The sequence below is a fragment of the Tupaia chinensis genome, unplaced genomic scaffold (assembly GCF_000334495.1).
Source record: "Tupaia chinensis unplaced genomic scaffold, TupChi_1.0 Scaffold142716_1, whole genome shotgun sequence".
Lineage (NCBI taxonomy): Eukaryota > Metazoa > Chordata > Mammalia > Scandentia > Tupaiidae > Tupaia > Tupaia belangeri.
Window position 1 is genome coordinate 3,184,810 of NW_006202562.1, and position 19,060 is coordinate 3,203,869.

The 19,060-nt window shown below is 48.5% G+C and overlaps 1 long non-coding RNA gene across 2 annotated transcripts in view; it reads left to right on the forward strand.

The window, feature by feature from the left end:
- The first annotated feature begins 3,003 nt into the window (after window positions 1-3,003).
- The window catches only part of LOC102489197 (uncharacterized), an 83,251-nt gene continuing 67,194 nt past the window's right edge, over window positions 3,004-19,060 (forward strand). The window contains exons 1-2 of one of the 2 annotated variants that reach the window (XR_001369423.2): window positions 3,004-3,165; window positions 14,290-14,378. This is a non-coding gene — a long non-coding RNA (uncharacterized LOC102489197). The remainder of the gene's footprint in view (window positions 3,166-14,289; window positions 14,379-19,060) is intronic. The other variant, XR_003547032.1, reaches the window with a different exon arrangement.

Here is a 19,060-nt window from a genome sequence, read left to right on the forward strand (position 1 = left end):
ATTAAATATTTATGAAATATTGAACTTTCATGTTCACACCAAGGGAGTTTAATGAGAAAAATGACTTCCTCATCCTGAATCTTTAAAAGGACTCTAGGGATCCTGATTTGTATAGATTTTTCTGGAATGTTTCTTTTATACTACCTACCCTTATAAATGTTTTATTTACTATGCTTTAATTGGTCTAGGATAATTTTCTTCTGAACAAAATACAAAAATTCTTCAAACCTAAGTGAAGTTTATAAATTCAGAATTATTTATAAGTGCATTTCTGAATATGAATCAGATAGCACATAAATTACTATTAGTAAAAATCTGTTTTTTCAATAATTTTAAATTTGCCTATTTTAATATATGCTATAATGTTTGTAATGAAAAAATCCAGCTTTTAATAAATTTGTTATTTTAGATGGATCAAAGTAATTTTAAATCTTGAAATAGCCTACACCTACATAAGATCAGAAATTAAACTTTATAGTAATAGTTTCTAAAGGAAGGAAATATAGCTTTTGTTATAAAGGAAACAGGATAGCCAAATTTCAGTAGTTTAACTTGCATAAAAGGAAAATATTTATTTCTGTATGATGGTTATATTATATATTAGAAAATATAATAAGTAGATTTGCTGTTTTTGTTTGTTTGTTTTAGTTTGCTGTAGGATGTGTGTGCTTGCCAGCCACAGACAGAGAGAAAGAGAGAAAGTGAGAAATTGCTCGCCCAGGGAAGATGGGGCCATACCATAGTCGCTTCTCTTCCATTGTCCTCTAAGGATTTTGGGCATGCATGCATATGTGCTAACATGTTTTTCAAGCCACGGATCCAGGACTCAAACTCAGCAGCCAGCCATTTGGGATCCAGTCTCCTTAACCACCATGTCACCAGCAGCCCACAGTTGTTGATTTTATTGTGAGCTTTCAATGGACAATGTAGCTATTGTCCTACCTGTATTATTTCAGTAAATATTCATTGAATACTTTTTAATGAATACATCTCGATTAGACTCTTGAAATAAAGACAGACAGTCTTTTCTCTAAACAAGTTTGCAATCTAGCTGATGAGACAGGACAAATATCAAAGACTGCACTAGCAAAACAATCCAGTATTGCCAAATAGAACAAAATAACAGCTGCAGAGCTCAGAAAAGTTAAGACATCCCTAAAGATTATGATAATGGAATAGTTGCCTTCTAAGCTGAGTCTGTTTTTCAGTGTATACATTTTTTGTCTGTGCGATTTTTCTCTTTCCTTTTTTGATTGTATACTTTTAAGAAAGAGGGACCAGCAGTTAGTGTAATGGCTATGTCACTGGACTCCCATGTAGTCGACCGCGGTTTTTGAGCCCGGACCCGGTGGCTTAAAACTCATGCCGGGCGCGTGTGCGTGCGTGCCCAAGATCCCAAGAGGAGAATGGAGGAGAAGGGATTGTGGCGTGACCATCCCCCCTGGGGGGTGATTTCTCGCTTTCTGTCTCTATGTCTCTCTCTGTCTGTCTGGTGAGCGCACGTGCCCTACAGTGAAAATCTCTAAAAAAAAAAGAAGATTTTGGGGGGAGTGAGGTAAAGGTAAGAAACACCCCAAAAGACCCCACCTGGCTTGCCCACCAATCCAGGCAGTGCAGAAGCCCCAGTGTCTCCGGATTCCTCCCTCTGTCTCCCAAACCCAGCACTCTTGCAAAGCGTCCTGTGAGCCCAGGAGGCCAGGATGGCAAAACTATGATGGCCGAAAAGAGGAGAAATGGGCCAAAAAAAAAAAAAAAAAGAGCTTGAAAGTATTAAAGACCCCAAATAGTGCTGCCTTTCCCCCAGGACAGCCTTGCCACCCTAAATCAGTGGTCCATGGCATTGGGATCCGGAGGCCAAGCCCACCAGGGACATGGAAAGGGGAGCACTTTGTCTTAGCTGAAAACATCTGCCGGCCTGCAAGCCTTCAGGCCAAGGGCAGGACCAGTGTGGTCTCTGAGCCTGGCAGACTTGGGGCCACCGCCCTGCTGGCAGCCAGCCTGCCCTGGGTAAGAACCCCCCACAGGCCTTAGAGGCCAGGAGTTTTTGCCTGGATGTCTAAGCCAGGTAACGTGTCTAAGACTAGATCTTTGGGCTTCTTGACCAGCTACACTGGACCGTCCGGCCTTCCCAAGCACCCTCTGCCACCTTGCAAGGCCTCTGCACCCCCAAACCCTGGCCTTCCCACGCGCTTGAGGAGGGTTTGCGCCTCATCTCCAACCCCCCTCATCTCTTTTAACATGCCACATTGTCCCGAAGAACACAAGGAAGAGAAATTGGGGAGGGGGGGCGGGATCCGGAGGCCCCGGGCAGCAATCAGGCCGTCTCTCCCCCGGCAAGGACACACACGTCGTGAGCCCGGCCTGAAAAGTGTTTCATTATCACATAAAAGGCTCCCGTGGCGAAGGAGCCGAGAGGCAGGGCTGGGGGCCGAGTGGGGGACAATGGGGGCTGAAAGCGCGGCTCTAACCTGCTATGTTTCCTATCGCACGCCCATTGTGTGAGGGTCGTTTTAAACTACTTAGCCGCCCCCCTCCACTGATCCCGGGCGATAAGATATAGTTCTGCGCGAATACAGAAAGAGGCGGTTCGGGAGCGGCGCTTCCCGAGGCCTTTCTGCGCGTCTCCGGGCTTTCACACACACCCTCCCTTCTGCCCCTCCCCCAGCCAGGGTTCCGAGCTTCCGAGCTCACCGATTGTGCTCGGCCTGTCTTCCCCAACTCTGGACTGTGGGGTGCAGCGTTCCCCCCCTGCCCCCTTTTACCCGCGCCTTCAGCGCGCGGGTTTAAGCAACCGTGATCTGTGAATAAACAAAGTCAGTAAACAACCGAAAAAACATTCTAGATGCGAATTCCAGGAGGGTAAACTTTCCATGCCACGTCACACTTCAGCAAATTTGCACAGATATTATATTGCCTCCCCCCCTTTATTATTCTTTTTTTTTTTTTGCCAGGATCCCATTGTACTTAACTGAATTTTATAACGCTGATCGATATCTTGGTAAAATATTCATTTTTAAACTAGCGGGCAGTGAAATCTTTGCTTTGTGTGCTAAAGTCAACAGTCGCTTGGTTTGAGCTCAAATAAATGCGGGGATGCCTCGACTGGGAGCAGTCGTCCGCCTCCCTCCGAGCGCTGGACGCTCCGCCGCCAGCCAGCCACCGCAGGTAGGGAGCGCGCCACTCGGGGGCTACGCCCGGGCTCCCCTCGGCTGCGTCAGCCCCCCACTCCAGTCCGCACGCCTCCCCTCCCCCAACCAGCCCTCTTCGTTCCAGGGACGCAGACTCTTGGGCGGGGATGTGGGGCGGTGAGAAGCCCAGTCGGTGGGGTCGGGAGGTGGCCTTTATTTGCGAGAGATTTTGCACAGCGTCTAATATGGAAGCATTTCTAGGGGTGCCGAGTCACAAACATAGAGTCTAGGCTCTGAGTACAGTGTTGCAGGCGAATTCGCTGGGGCCCCGCGATCGCGGGAACCACCACAGGCCCTGCAGCAGCTCAGGGTTGGGGATTCAAACCCAGGGACACGTGTTTCCCAAGAACAGAGGAGGGGCTGGGAGAGGGGGGATGCCCTTCGTCTCAGAGTCTGGGGTTATGGGGAAAAAGGTGGGCAAGGTGCGGGGGAGTCGGGAGAGGTGTTAGACTGGAGAGTGGCAACGCCCTCTCGACGGCGGACACGGGTTCGAGTCCAGTGTCGGCACTCTGGACGCAGTTAGGCCGAGGCGGCGGTACGGTCCTTGCCACGCAGAGGCAGGGGAGGGGCAGTGCCTTTCCAAGAAGCTAGCGGACAATAGCTTCCGCTGCAGGGAAGCGGCTGTTAGCCTAGGCGCACAGGGGCGCTCCGCTGCAGGTGGGGGAGCCTCCGGAACTCTGAGCTGGGTTGTGGAAAGGCACAGCCATTTATCACCCCCAAACGGCAGGACTCTCGGCTTTCTAGGTCAGGGTACCGACATCGTGTCTCTCCCCTGGGGTCTACCAGGTGCTCCTCCCCAAATCCGCATCCCCCTTGTGTCTTGGATTCTAAGGCCTCGGTTTCAGACGTGGCGGCGAGCGGCCAGTGCGGACTTGGTTATCCTGGTCTCTCGCCGGGCGGTGAGACGCGCTGGGTCACCGGCCCACGGAAACTGCTCGGAAAGCTCTTTCCGTCTGCGCCGCAGTCCCTAGATCCGGCAACCGAGCGCGCAGAAATTGGGTTCTTTGATAGGCCGCGTCAGTGCGAGCAGGGTGCGTCCCGGTGTGAGGCTCCTAGGTGCCACCGCCCTGGCTCCCTGGCGCCCCGGGCTGCGCGCCCTGGTCCACAGCACCTGGGGCGGCCTGGGAGCGCGTCCGCCGCGCGCCGCGCCCGGGATCCGCCTCGCGTGGCAGGCTATCTTTCCTGAACGAGATGGAGTGCCTGCAGGACACACGGCACGGCTAATCGTTTTTAAATAATTAATGCCTCCCCGTTCCGCTGGTAATGCGAGGCCTCGACTCCGACAATTACTTGTCATTAGACCAGTGTCGCCCCACGGCCTTCGATCGGGGCCTTTGATGGCGCGGGGTCTCCTCGCCCAGCCCACTCCACGGCGCGAATAAAAGGTGTCCAGCCTTTGAGAGCCGGTGCGGAGTCACCGCCGCCCTTCATTCAGTGCGACTTTTGAAAGAAAGCCCCTGTCTGAAGAGATGTGTAATCTTCCAAATGGCCAGTTTAAACGCCTGATCTTTATCCCCGGCCTTCTCCCAGCTTCATAAAAAAGAATCCAGTCCTCAGTGTTGGGCCGGGGGTGCTTTCAACGTGGGGGTGGGGCGGGGAGAAGCGAGAGAGGAGGCTTAAATAAGGCAGGGAGAGGTGTTTGCCCCAGCAGGTACTGCAGGGACCCAGGGCAACTGGTTTTCTTGGAGCAGCGTAGCTTTGAATTGCCCAGAGTCAGGAGGAGCTCCCGGCTTGAGCTGAGGGGTGCCGAGGGAAGATCAGGAATTGCTAGACGTGAGGGGTGTTCGGGGAACGCAGCAGAACCTTTCTTTGACTGTAAATCTTCACCCGGAAAGAGATGGCAGGAAAGGAGCCATTCTCTGAGTTCCCGCAGCCACTGTGGGCTTCGCGGGCAGAGCCGCTGGTACGAAGGTCGCAAACCTGTGTCCCCCGGTCCTGCCCCTTAGCACAACCCCCAATACACACACCTAGTGGCACTAGCCCCAACTTGCTGTCCCTGCTGCGACCAAAAACAAGGTTTAAGACCTGAAATGCTTTTGCTGAGTTAGGGACAGCGTGGACAGTAGCCCTGGTGGCAGCACCATGGCAACCCAGGCCAGCTGAGGATTGGTGGGTGAAATGAAAAACTCTAAACAAACCGAAAAAAAAAAAAACTCCCAAAATTCGCAACTCAATTTAATTACACTTCTTGTGGCTTTCTCCCCTCACACCAAACATTCTTGTTCCAGGAAAAACCCAGGGGTCTCAGCACCTTATCTGTCCCCTTTTGAGCGAAAACAATGTGTTGAATCTTCAGCCCTCCTTGACTGCAAAGCTATCTGTCTGGGCTTTCCATCGATTTCAGATTTGTACAGCCTCTGTCCCAGGGCTGGTTTTCCTCTGAGAAAGAGCGGGTGAGGACACTGGGGATGGAAAAAAAAAAAATGAGGAGCCGGGGAGAAACTATTCTCAGAAATGAGCAGAGAAGGCAGAGGCTCCCCTGCGCTTGGGCCAGGCCAGGTCTTCAGCAACACACACACTGCCTTCCTGGAGAACTAGTCACTCCATGCGGAGTTTTGGAAAAATTCCTTTTGGTGAGATGCACAGGATGTGGGGCTTGGGTGGTATAGGTACTTCTGGCTCTCCGTTGGAGACAAGCAAACAAAAATAGCATGGAAAAGATGTGTATCCCCAACAGAGCTCAGCAGGGTCCCCATCTCCTGGTGGGTCTCTTCTCCCTTTGACAAAACCCCAGGGAGTTCTCAACTCAGAGCACTCCAGGGGGTGCCTTGGAAGCCTAAATCCTGGGGCACCTTCCCCAGGATTCTGTTCACAGCCTTCCTGCCCACTCTCTTATCCCTTTTCTCTTTTCTTCTTTAAAACAATCATGTGTGTCCCCCCCCTCCTCTTCCCCCCATTGTGTTTGTTGATGACCTAACACGCTCACACCAAAAGCCACACACAGAAAACCAACAACGTGGGATGGGAGGAGAGAGCAATTATGACCCAGGCTAACAAGCAGGGAACACCCAAGTTGAGGCCGGCTGTCTCCTGGGAGACTGATGAAGGCTTATTTTACAAGCTGTAATTCAGTCCTGGTCCCTATTGCCAGACTGGAGGTGAGGCCTAGTCCCTTCCCCCCTTGCCCCTGCACCCTTGGGGCCTATTCCAGGTCTTTTGTATATCCATTGCAGAAGACGCTGCCACCTTGGGCAAAGTGCCTCTCAGGGACAAGTAGAGAGGACGGGATTGTCTCTCCAAGCATGTCTTCACAAGAGAAGGCTTATTTATTTATTTTTTTTACATTAGTGCTTGTTTCTCCGAGCTCTGACATCCACATAGACTGGTCAAATGTCATTGTCCCCACTCTCCACTCCCAGTTCACATTAAAAAATCATCGATTTACTTGCCCTTTACCTCCCCCCCAACACACACACACACACACACACACACACACACACACCTCAAAAGAAAGGGTGGCATTTCGCAGTCAGATAACTGACCTGATCGCTCCTGGAAAACAGCAACACAAATTAAGTTACATCCATTCATGCAAAGCTAGGAGACTCACATTCTTTCTGGAGCAAGCGTCTGGTTTTAACACCCCCTTGGCTAAGGAGAGCCGGTCATGTTCTCAGAAATGTCAGGAGATAGTGTCGGGGAAATTATACTTATTCGACTTCACCACAGTGAAATTAACCGAGAGGGAGAATTTTAGCATGCTAAACATATAGGAGAGTCTTCAAAAAGTTTGTGGAAAATGCCTCCTATGAAAACTCTGGGCCTGGATTTCAAAATTATTCTGCTCCAAAATGAATTCATACTTTAACTTCCTCTTTCCACAGACTCTATTTTTGTTGTTGTTAAGGAATTATTTATTTAATTTTATTTATTCATTCATTTTATTTTTTAATTTGACCAGAAAGACATAGAGAGAGAGAGAGAGAGAGAGAGAGAAAGCAGGTCACCAGGTCCGAGACGTGAACTGTGGTTGGCCATGTGGGAGTCCAGCATCCTTATCCACCATGCCACCTGCCAGCCCCATCCACAGCCTCTTTTAAGGCACCTGGGAAAAACACAGACGTGTGATCCACTTTAGAACTGGGGGATAAATACTGCTAGCTCTTTTTAGTTCTATTAGCTTACGTAGCTCCGCTTGCTTAAACAGTGGTGGACTAGACACCCCCCCCCACCACCAGAAGTAGTTCCATTTTTCCATTATGTCATTTATTTGAAAAGAATAAAATACAGGTTCAGGAATAGTGCGGGAGTTTTGGACCACAGCTGGTGATGACCCAAATGAATCACAACAGGATTGCATGCGTGTGAACTGCAGTTCACGATTTCATTGGAAATATGATCTCAGTTCTGTGTTCCTTCTCTGCAAAGAAGATGCAATTACACAATGATTTAAAGAATTTTTTAATGTAATTTAATTTAGTATAATTTTTAATTTGTTCTAGAGCACATGCAATCACCAGAGAGAGAGAGAGAGAGAGAAAATGAGAAAAAGCAAACTACCAGGTCCAAGACTTGAACCACCATCAGTCATATGGGAGTCTAGCACCCCCAACCACTACAACATCTGCTGGCCCACACAATGAATTTTGTTGAGACATTTTTTCTGGCTTAAAGGGAAGAAAACAATGACTAATTTGAAGTCACAAATGTTCACAGCACACTGTTACTTGAAACCCTAAAACATAATTTTGGGAAGTGTTCAAGGCAAGGGGTGTGAAAACATCCAAGCCTTGTGAACTGGGGGACAAATGACTAGCACATGACACTTTCTGAGGAGTGGGGCAAAGTGTCAGCCAGAGCAGGACTTGGTCATAGAGAGTGCTTCAGCACTTCCTCGTGTGAAACCTAAGACTGCTCAAGTTTTCTGCTCCCTGGACTTTCTAAGCCCATCCTATGCTGAAAATAAAGGAGACTGATTTCACCATGTATTTCCCCCAGGTTCTGCAATTCTGAGCTCCGTTAAATGGAGCCATTTACACACAGATAGCGGTTAGAACCTCAGCGATCACGTGGCTTGCTGGCGGAGAACATTCACCCTCTCCCCAGAAAGTGAGTCTGCTTCTTGGCAGAACCTCTGCCTTTTGTTCTACAGTCTCAGTGTTTCCCAGTGTCCTCCAACCCCCCCCTCCCCCACCTCCTCCTCCACTACCACTTCTATTCTTCTTCTTTTTTATTTGTTATTTTTTATTTTTGCCATAGGATGCATGCGCTTGCCAGAGAGAAAAAGAGAGAAAGAAAAAATATCACTCCCCAGGGAAAATGGCTACACCGCAATCCCTTCTCCTCCATTCTCCTCTTGGGATTTTGGTCAGGCATGCACACATGCCCAGCATGATTTTCAAGCCACCAGGTCTGGGAACCACAGTCAACCATGTGGGAGTCCAGCACCTCTACCACCATGCCACCTGCTGGTTCCACCCCCTTCTCATCCTGGCTCTATACAGTGGGACCACCACTGAGTGGGGTTTCTTTCAGGTGCAAGATACCACACCAACATCATCCTGAACAGTCTCCTTTAACTCTGGTGTCCCCCTGGTAGAAGTCAGTCTGTGGATGATGGGCCTGGGGCTGGGGGCAGGTCGAGATCCTGCTGCACTTTCAGGGCTCAGTACTGAACTCGCCTTCCAAGTCTATGTTCTTCTGACTTCTAGGTAGCTTCTTAGCTTTGCAGGACTCTGGAGTACAGATGCCTCCTCTTTCAATCCAGCAGAAAGCCTGCCTTTCCCAGAATTCCAGTATTTGCAAAGTGAGCTGCTTTTGCTGGAAGGAGACTTCTGAAATGTTAGGGAAGTCTGGAAAGAAACAGGAGGAACTTGGAAGAGCAAGGCTTGGGTACCTCCTGGTGATGATAGTGAATCCCCCACCAGCTGCCCCAGAAGAGATCAGGATGCATAGTATCTGGCATCAGACTGGGTGCTGCCATTTTTTTGAGTGTGGGAGGGCATAGCACAGTCAGAAGTCCCATGTGACCACAGCCCCAGGAAGCTGGCGAGAAGTTCATCCTGGGCCATACTCTCCTCCCCATTGGTGATTCTGGGGCCAGCAGGGTAATGCTGTAAGGGAAATGGTGAGAAAATGGCAGCTTGATGGCTCTTGCATTGTGATTAGAAAAAAATGTCAGAGAAAAGGAAAAGGTCAGAAGCAGAGTTTGTGGGCTGATGTCTGGGCTTAAAGCAATACACGCTGCCAAATTATGTTTAAATTGCAACCTCCTAGCCTTATTCTGTACCAGGGATGCTGGGAGTGGGGACCAGGAATATCCTCGGAGACTCAGAATGCTCCCTCAGTTCTGACCTCCCCCTGACCCACACCTGGTGGCATGACAACACAGGTGACAGCACAGCTGGAATGCATGCGCCACCCACAGCTGGCTTGTAGCATGCAAGCTGTGCGCACAGCAAGGCCCCAGCCCAGCAGGGCCTTCCTCAGACTATATACAAATGCAGATCTCGGGAAACACCTGCCACTGAGGTTTGCCAAAGCCACTGTCCTACATCCTTTGGCAGGGCGGGAGGATGGGTCCAGCACCCAGTAGGCCTGCTCTCTGTGAGAAGACAGCGCCTCCAGTACACTGCCAGTTGCCTGTGGGCTTGCATGGGATGAACTGCAGAGCACCAGCCTGCTCCAGGCTCAGCGGACTTAGCCTGCAACGGAGCGTGGGCTCTCCTCAAGGCAGGGCTCTGGGCTAGCACAGAGCCTCGTTTTCTTTTTAGTGCAGTGGAAGCTATGTTCCCCAGCCTGTCCATTTCCAGTGGCATGGGATTTCCTGCAGACTTTCTGCAAATTTTCCATTTGGGCGTTTCAGGGGAGAGGGAGACAAGTGGATTCTAAGGCCAGCGCCAGGCAGTGGTGACAAGAGTGGGAATGGCAGTGAGCAGCGTTCTAGATTAAGCCCTACTCCCCACCTCTCCGCTCTGTCTGGATAGTTGAGGGGTTAGACTAAGGTAAGGCCATGGGAAAGCCTCCTAAGGACTTCAAAGGCAGAGGAGCAAAAAGTGGGGGGCTGCTTTGGGGGGAGAGGTGAGCTGGAGAGAGGGATCCAATCTGTATCTTGTCCTCTCCATGTTAATTACCCTCCCCCTCTCACCAGCGGAGTTTGCCAATTAAAGGCCAATCTCTCTTGATTTCTTTGCTTTAAAAGGACATTTCGATTCACCCAGGCAGGCAATTAAATCCCCCTCGCGCCGCTCCCTTTCCAGAGCTCACGAACAAGATGTGTCCCTATCTCTTCTGGCATCAAGCAATGGGAAGGAGTTGATCTCAGGTGCTCACCTGCAGTTATCAGAATGCCAGACTCATTTAGGGAGCTCAACTCTGGAACCCACTCGATCCCTTCATTGATTGTGGAAAGCACTGTTTAGATTTTGTCCTTGCTCAGTAAACAGCTAAAAGTAACTGCGCGATTTCCCCTGCACGTCCAATGGTCTCTCTTCCCTGCTCCCCCTGACGCTCCCCCCCTTCTCTCTCTCACACGTACACTCCTCTCCCTCAGGCCTCTGGGCTCCCATTAATCAGGAAGGGACAGCCAGATCACAATCCCTTTGTAACACCCCTAGCTAATCCCCCCACCCCAGCAGCTGGGTCTTTTTGGGGGTGCTATGCCTTCCCCAGAGGAGGACTCAAGACTTTCCTAAGGGACATACCCTCTTAAGTCCCAAATCTGCAGGGAAGGCTTCTGAGAAAGGGGTACCCGACGGGGCCTCCTACCCTGCCATCTCTGAGAGTCCCTACCTGGCTAAAATACTTTCCGGGGACATCCGAGGGTCTTTCCTCTCTCTCTCTTTCTCCCTTCCCCCACCCTCTGGCCCTCTCCGGAGTTCCCTGCGGCCTTTGATAAGCTGTGGCAGCTCCAACTCCGCTGAACAAAGTTGGAGGTGGGGGGCGGATTCCCAGCCAGCAGCGAAAGAGCGCTGCTTCCGGACAGGGCAGCCTCGGTGCAAATCTCTTTGGGGTAAAAGCGAATTAAAATGGCAAACTCACCTTGGCGGTCAGACTTTTAAGGTCCTTAACAAGATCCCCATTTACTCTTAATTACTAACAAAGAAAGGGGAAGCTGTTCCCTCCTGCCCACAGTTTGCAAGTCTTTAAGCAGGCCCTGTGTTAGGTACCCTCAGCCCGCTTTCAGGCCAGTCTCCAGGGATAGGCTTGCCATGAAGCGTGTCTGTTGAACGTGCACACGCTGCCTTTATTTTGTAGAACAAAATAGACATACTCGTCAGTCATTCAAAACTACAAACGCATAGTAAAAAATACTGAGCAATAATTGTTTAAAATCCAGTAATGCTTTTTAAAAAAGCAAATGCTAACAGCTTTCTGGAGGATACTGAAGAGTCAGCCTGCAAACAGCATGTTCTCAAAAAAATGTAAGAAACTTTCTTTTTCAAAGTCCGTGCTCTTCCAGATGGAATTCTCTCCTTCTTTGCCTAAATGCCTTTCATGTGATCAAAGACATGTTTCAAATTAGGTCACCTCAACTTAAAATACAGTTCCCCATTCAGCCAGCCTCAAGGAAAAAGCTTTCTCAGAACTCTTCCAATTTTTTTCTAAGATGCCGAAACCTTCGTATCTCTTCATTTTTGTTAAAAGCTCATGAATCTTTCCCATGAACTGTCTGATGGGAAAAAAATCTTAAAAAATAAAACAAAATGTGCAGTTTGTACATTTTTTAGGATTTAAAGTAGAAGGAATACCTTTCCCAGTATCCAGTGTTTCACAGCAAGCAGGTAGATCTTTTTTTTAAAATAAAAGGTGGCTCTGGAAATGACATAGCTTTTAAAAATACCCGTACCCCTGGACACACCAAAAAATGAGATGATGTCTTTTCTCATTTTCTATCACAATTTTGCAAAGGACATGCAAAATGCCCTTGGTGCTTCGATGCGATTTCTTTTGTGACAATCATCTCCACATTGGATGAGACTCAATTCTTTCTTTGCTGGATATCTAGTCTACGGTGTGTGCTGAGGGACAGGGAATCAGACACAGAGGCGTGCATTGCGTTTCGGAGTAGCTGTGCACACGGAGGCCACCAGATCCTACAGTGGTTTCACTGTCACCAACACCGCGGTTTTGTCAAAGACCAGTTTTGATGGGGCTAAAGCCAATTTTCTCATTTCACCTCATGTTGTCCTCTAAATTGTATGTTTGATAAAACAGGTAAATGGACTTGGTGCTATGCACGCAAAGCTGATTTCTTCCTATTTTTCAGTATCTCTGTAGTGATGGAACCTGTATTAAAAACGGCGGAGGGAAGTGAAGTTATTAATCATTTTTGGGTTGATCGAAACTAGCAGTACAACACGAAAACTATTTCTGGGTAAAAATAGAATTGATTTCTCTGTGTAAAGAGAATTTGCTTCTTTTACTGCCTTGTTTTGGGAGGTCTTCCCATGCCGTGCCTAGTTCAGTAGTTTGGATATGTTATTTTTTTTTTTAAAGTCTGAACCTTTGGAGCCTGGGCAAAGCTGTGCTAAATTTCGAAAAATCATCTGGAGGATGAGGGGTGTAACCTCCCCTGGCACTCTGTGGCAAGCGACATTCTGTTTGGTGCAAGGGGCGAAAAAACGCGACCTAACGGTGTTTACATGTGTATTCAACCATGAAATTGAACGTTATCAAAGTTGGAAAAAATGCAAATCAAATTAAAACCAGAGAAAATTGTCTTTGGAATTACCGCAACCGGGAGCCCCCAAGTGTTTGCTTGAATGGAAGCATTTAAAACTGAAAACCATCTAAACTGGCCCCTCGCTGGGCTCCCGCCCCTCCACCCTCTTAGGCGTGGGCTCGCTCTTTAATTCTCTTCGGAATGTATTCCATTTGGGACATAAATCACTCACTCTAGGCGGAAATCATGTTGGAATAGAACTTTCCTTAAAAACTCGATACCTCTTTTTACCTAAAGGTTCTTAAAATCGGACCTGCTGCAGAAACGGAGCGGCACCCCTTTTCTTTTTCCGAAACGAGCCCGGAGCCGCTGGCCGGCGGCCCTGCGACTGGCCGGGGACCCTCGGGCAGCCTCGCTACGGCCTCGGAAGCCCTGCGCTCAGGGCGCGCGGGCGGCGCCAGGGCTCGGGCTCGGGGACCGCGCGGGCGACTGGGGGCCTGGGCTCCAGAAGGGCGGCGGGGGCCGGGGCTGCAGGGGTGGCGGCGGCGGGGACAAACCGGACCCGCCCCGCGCTTCGGTCGGCCACCCCTGCTCCGCGAGCTCTGGCTTCCGAGATGCAGCAAACACGGGAGCGGAGGGGGGCCCCATCGGGGCTTCTCCCAGTCCCTGCCCACGCTCATTTCGCCGACCTAGGGTTTAGCGACAGGGTCTTTGTGGACGACGCTGAAAAAGGATAAAGGACAGCTAAATACTATTTAGAAAAAAAAAAAAATCTAAAACCGGACGAGGCAGAAGGGCGTGCCGCCTTGCTCTTTGCCAAGTTCTAGAGCGCAGGGAACCGACCCTAGCAGCCCACAGCACCAGACAGGGCCCATCCCACCCCAGTCGCCCAGGGCGCTGCCAGCCAGATCATTTCCCCTCCCCCATCTTCCTCCTGCCTCGGGGAAAACACGCCAACCCGGGTTTCTCCCGCCGGTGCCAAGGTCGGCCGCGCTCGGGCAGAGCCAACGAGGCGCAGCGCCGCGGCGGGCAGGACGCGCGGGTAGAGCGGCCTCGGGTCAAGGGTGGGAGAAGACCCAGGCAGCCACGCCCACCAGTCTTAACTGGGACGGTGGGGACACCAGCAAAGGCCAGGCGACGCCGGTGTGGCCTTGGACACCTTTCATCCTGCCGTGACCTCCGAGGGTTGTATTTCGCGGCCCCCCCTTCCACCTGCTCTTCTGCGGCTTCTGACACCCTGCGCCCACCCCAGCCCAGGCGCGGGTCTCTGGCAAGGGCAGTCTGATTTTTCTCTCCTCCGGGGAGAGGAGTCAGTTGGCCACCTCCGCGTCTATGCCGTCCTCCCTCCTGCCTAGTCCTCGATCCCTCGGTCCTCGCGGATTCCGAGGGCAGCCTTGTTACCGGACTCAGTACTCCTGTCTGGCCACCCCACGGGGCAGAACGGGGAGCAATGGAAACCAACTTCATTTGAAACCTGTGTCTATGTTTTCTTTCCAGGCCCCCCTGGACGTAGACCAGCTCAACTGCGCCTAGGAAACAGACCCGGGTCCCCCAGAACTGTTAGCCGCCCTGCTCTCGGGTGGACTGTAAGTTGTGGTCTTATCCAGGAGCTTCAGGACCCTTATTTCCAAGGAGATTTGTACTGTTTATGTTTGTTGTTTTCAAAACCAAGCAAAGGAAACAGCAGCCAATTAGAATGAAATATTTTTATCCCCCTCGCACGCTGTCAGTGATTTGCCCCCCGGGATCCACAATTTTCCCAAGCCTGTTAACGAGTGACAATGAATGAGTGCCGTGTAATTTAATTTTCCTGTCACACTAAATAGAGCTACATTGTAAACCATAGATCTACTCTTACTGATAGGATCGCCCTGTTTTGCCATTTGCACCATAAAGACACCCCCCTCCCCCAAAGGGACACTGTATGGTCACTTCTACTCTTGAATTATTCAAGAACTTGATGACATTTTCCATTTTCAAAGGGAAAGTAGTTGCCGCTGAACCAAAGCACGTGGCCTTCTGTGGGTATGAGAATGTAGCCATCTGCATATCACCGGGCTGCAGGACACAGGTAGAAAGGGGAAAAATGCGAACGCCATGGAGTTAGAAATGCACACCGAAATCCAGTGGATTATTTAATTCTATCCCAAGCCATGACGTATACTTTCCTAGAATTCTCCTTCCCTGATCTAAAATATGTGTAAAATATCTTTTTTTTCTGGACATGACATGACGCTTTAGCCGGCACAGGGACATAGAACATTTCGAAATCTCTTTATTAAGAGATGAGAAATTACTTTGTGTGATGTCCAGCAAAACGATCATCGGTCCCCTTTTTTTGTGTTGACTTTTCTTAATTTAATTACTTACGATTTTAATTATGCAAAAGGAGAAGAAACTCCAACTGAAAAGAAATCACGGCAGTATTTTTGGAATCAGGCCTGAGCTTCCAGAAAAATCAACCCTGACATGTTTCACTGTGAAAATTCTCAGCCGTCCCATGACTTACAAGTGAATGCTTAACTTCCTCCAAAATAAAGTGACTCCCAGTGTATTTCCCTTTGCTCCTGAAAGCAAAGGGAGAGAGACGTACTAGCCTTTTTAAAAGTGTAAGTGGAGCTGGGACAAAGTTGGGGCACAGTTGCTGAGCTGCGGAGACTTTCGATCTTGTAAGTGATGCTTGAGACAAGGTATGGCCACTTCTGCAGAGAAGAGACATTTTTTTTTTTTTTTTTTTTTTTTTTTTGCTAAAATGACTCAACTCACACACCTTGGCTTAAGAGAACTAAGTATCCTTTCTGTGTCTGGCTGAGAATCTTTATTTCTATCTTGCAGATAAAGAATACATTTGTGGCAAGAAACTAAGTGTATTTGAGTACCTAACTTGTTTTTCTGAATGCCACATTATATCATTATATCATATGATATAATTATATTATATCATATATTATATCCTATATTGTATCATATCATATCCTGTAGTCATGTGCAAAATAGACTTGTTTGAAGCTCTGCTTGCGGAAATGTATTAAATGCCTTATTATTCCTATTTAGTTTTTCTTTAGTTTTTTTTTTTTTTTTTTAGTTTTTATTTTTTCCCAGAGGGGGGGGGGGGGGTGAGAAATCACCCACTGGGGGGATGGCCATGCCACAATCCCTTCTCCTCCATTCTGCTCTTGGGATTTGGGGCATGCAGGCACACAAGCCCTGTGTGATTTTCAGGCTGCTGGGCCCAGGACTCAAACTGCAGTTTGGCCATGTGGGATTCAGCTCCTTAACCTCCAGGCTACCCCCTGTCCCTTAAATGCTATTTTAAAAAGAGCTTGCCAAAGACCCACTGTTGCCCAAGTTGTGTAATACAGTAACCTGTTTCTCTCCTTGGTGTTAGGATGTGTTCCCATGTTCAGAAATGTGGCAGAAGAAATTGAATTAGGATTGATAGTTCTTATTTTTTTTTAAAGAATTATCTATTGAATTTTAAAATTTATTCATTCATTTATTTTAATTTGACCGGAGAGGGTTATGCACACACACATAGAGAGCGAGAGCGAGAGCAAGAGCGAGCGAGAGAGAGAGAGAGAAAGAGAGAGAGAGAGAGAGAGAGAGAGAAGGAAAGTGAGAAAGCAAGTCACCAGGTCCAGGACTCGAACCATGGTTGGCCATGTGGGAGTGTCCAGCACCTTAACCACAGTGCCACCTGCTGATCTCAATAGTTCTTATTGTTTAAGTCATAAGAATATACTTAAGAAATGCATTTGAAACACTTTCAAGTCAAGGAAAGTTGGAGTGGGTGTGGGCTCCGAGGCCAGCTGCCTGCTAGCATATCTGGTTATCTCCCAAAGAATGCTTTAGAGGGCAGACATGAATTAGTTTTAGAAACTTTTCATTTAGTTCTCCATATTTAAGTTATTCTTTTTTTGACAGATATTTTTGCTATAGGGTGTGTGCGCTCTCTGGAGTGACAGAGATACGGAGACAGAAAGCGAGAAATCATCCCTCAGGGAGGATGGATCCCACAGCCCCTTCTCCTCCACTCTCCTCTTGGGATTCTGGGCACGCAAGCACATGTGCCAGGGCTCTAGTCCCAGACTTCTGGGTATGGGACTCGAACCACAGTCGACCACGTGGAAATCCAGTGTCGCAACCATTGCGCCATCCGCTGGTCTCTGTTTAAGCTATTTGTAAGCAACTCAATGAAGACTGGGAGACCAAGACGAAATGATCCGTGTCTCCCACAGCATGTGTGTTCTCCCCAGCATCCTAGTGTTATAATCCAGTAATCTTTCCACCATGACAGAATGCTTTCCAAAGGCAAATTTCACTCATCTTTCAAACTGTCACCACGGATAAGTTACAGGTCATTTCTGTTTATTGTAAAAGAGCAGCTATCTCAACCTAGGACCACTTGAAGGGCATTTCAAGTACCCTGGAAAGGTTGTGATGAATTACAGCAAAGCCTGCCCCTGCCACCATTTCTAGACCTTACTCTCCTCTGCATGGATATCTGTGTTGATGAACAGGAGCCAGGAGGACAGGTTTTTAATTTATTTTTATTTTTAATTTTTTAAAAATAATTGTTTTCTTTATTATTATTGTCATTTTTAATTGGACCAGAGTGAGGTGCAGAGAGAGAGAGAGAGAGAATGCAAGCCACCAGGTCCTTTACTTGGACTGTGGTCAGCCATGTGGGGGCCCAGCACCTCTAAATACCACGCCACCTGCCAGCCCCTTTAATTTTTTCTAAAAGAGATTTTTACTATAGGGTGTATGTCCTCACCGGAGACAGACAGAGAGACAGAAAGTGAGAAATCACCCCCAGGGGGGGGGATGGCCACACTGCAATCCTCTCTCCATTCTCCTCTCAGGATTTTGGGCATGCAAACAACGTGCCCAGTGTGAGCTTGAAGCCACTGGGTCCAGGACTCAAACCATGGTCAGTCATGTGGGAGTCTAGCAATGTAACCATTATGCTATCTGCTTGTCTCCAGCTTTTAAAAAAAGAATCATTTAATTATTTAATTTTATTTATTATTGTTAGGTTGTCAAAAGAGTCATGACTTTTCTTTTTGTGTTTTTCTCTGCAAAATATATCATGATTTCTCTGACAACCCAATATTATTATTATTATTTTAAAGAATTGTCTTATTGAACCTTATTTATTTATTGTTATTATTATTATTTTCCAGTTTGATCAGAGAGAGACAAAGGAAGAGAGAGGGAAAGTGAGAAAGCAAGCCACCAGGCCTAGGACTTGGCCTGCTGTCGGCCACTTGGGAATCCAGCACCTTTAACCACCATGCCATCTGCCGGCCCCAAATTTTTAAAATTTGCTATAGGGCACATGCACTTACCAGAGAAAGACAGAAAGAGAGAGAGAGAGACTGAGAGAGAGTGAAAGTGAGAAAGCAAGCTGCTAGGTCAGGTACTTGAACTAACTTGCAGCTAGCCATGCAACCTAACCACCATGCCACCTGCTGGCCACAGGAGGACAGATTTTGCCTTCACTGGATTGAGTGGATGACTCCAGAAGGGTGTGGAAGAGATTCAGATTTAGGGCCACATTTCAACCAATTCTCTTCTACACTGCCACCTTCCAAGGAAAAACACCTCCAGTAGGTCTCCCACTGGCAATTCCAAAGGGCAAACTAAATACCCCTCCCCCAGGGCAGAAATGATGTTGTAATTATTTATCCATAAAATAAATGGGTTTCATATTTCCTTCCCGTCCCCCTCCCCAGTTTTTTTAGTTTTAGCTCTAGGGTGGTGTGCCCTCACCAGAAAGAGAGAGAGAGAGAAACAGAGAGAGAGAGAGAGAGAGAAAGTGAGAAAGCACCCCCTGGGGGGCTGACCCCTCCACAGTCCCTTCTCCTCACTGGCCTTTCAGGATCTTCAGCACACGCACGCGCCTGGCATGTTTTTCAAGTCGCCAGATCCACAACTCAAACCACGCAGTTGTCTGTGTGGGATTCAGCCCCCTTCACCACCGGCTGGCCCGGGGTTTCTTATTTCCCCATCAAGCGTGTGTGAAGGACCTCCCTGGAGCTTTGTTTTAGGAAACAGACCTCATTCTGTCTCAGCCGTTTGCATCTCTCGGTACCGATGGAAATCAAGAGTGCTCTGGACTTTGGTTGTTTCTTAATTTAATTTAATGTTTTATATGCTGGGCACCTATGAGAAAGGAAGAACGAGGTCATTATTGAGGGAGCAAGTATGTCGTCAATGATCCCTAGGCAGATATACTGTCAGGCCAGAATGCATTTATTCACGT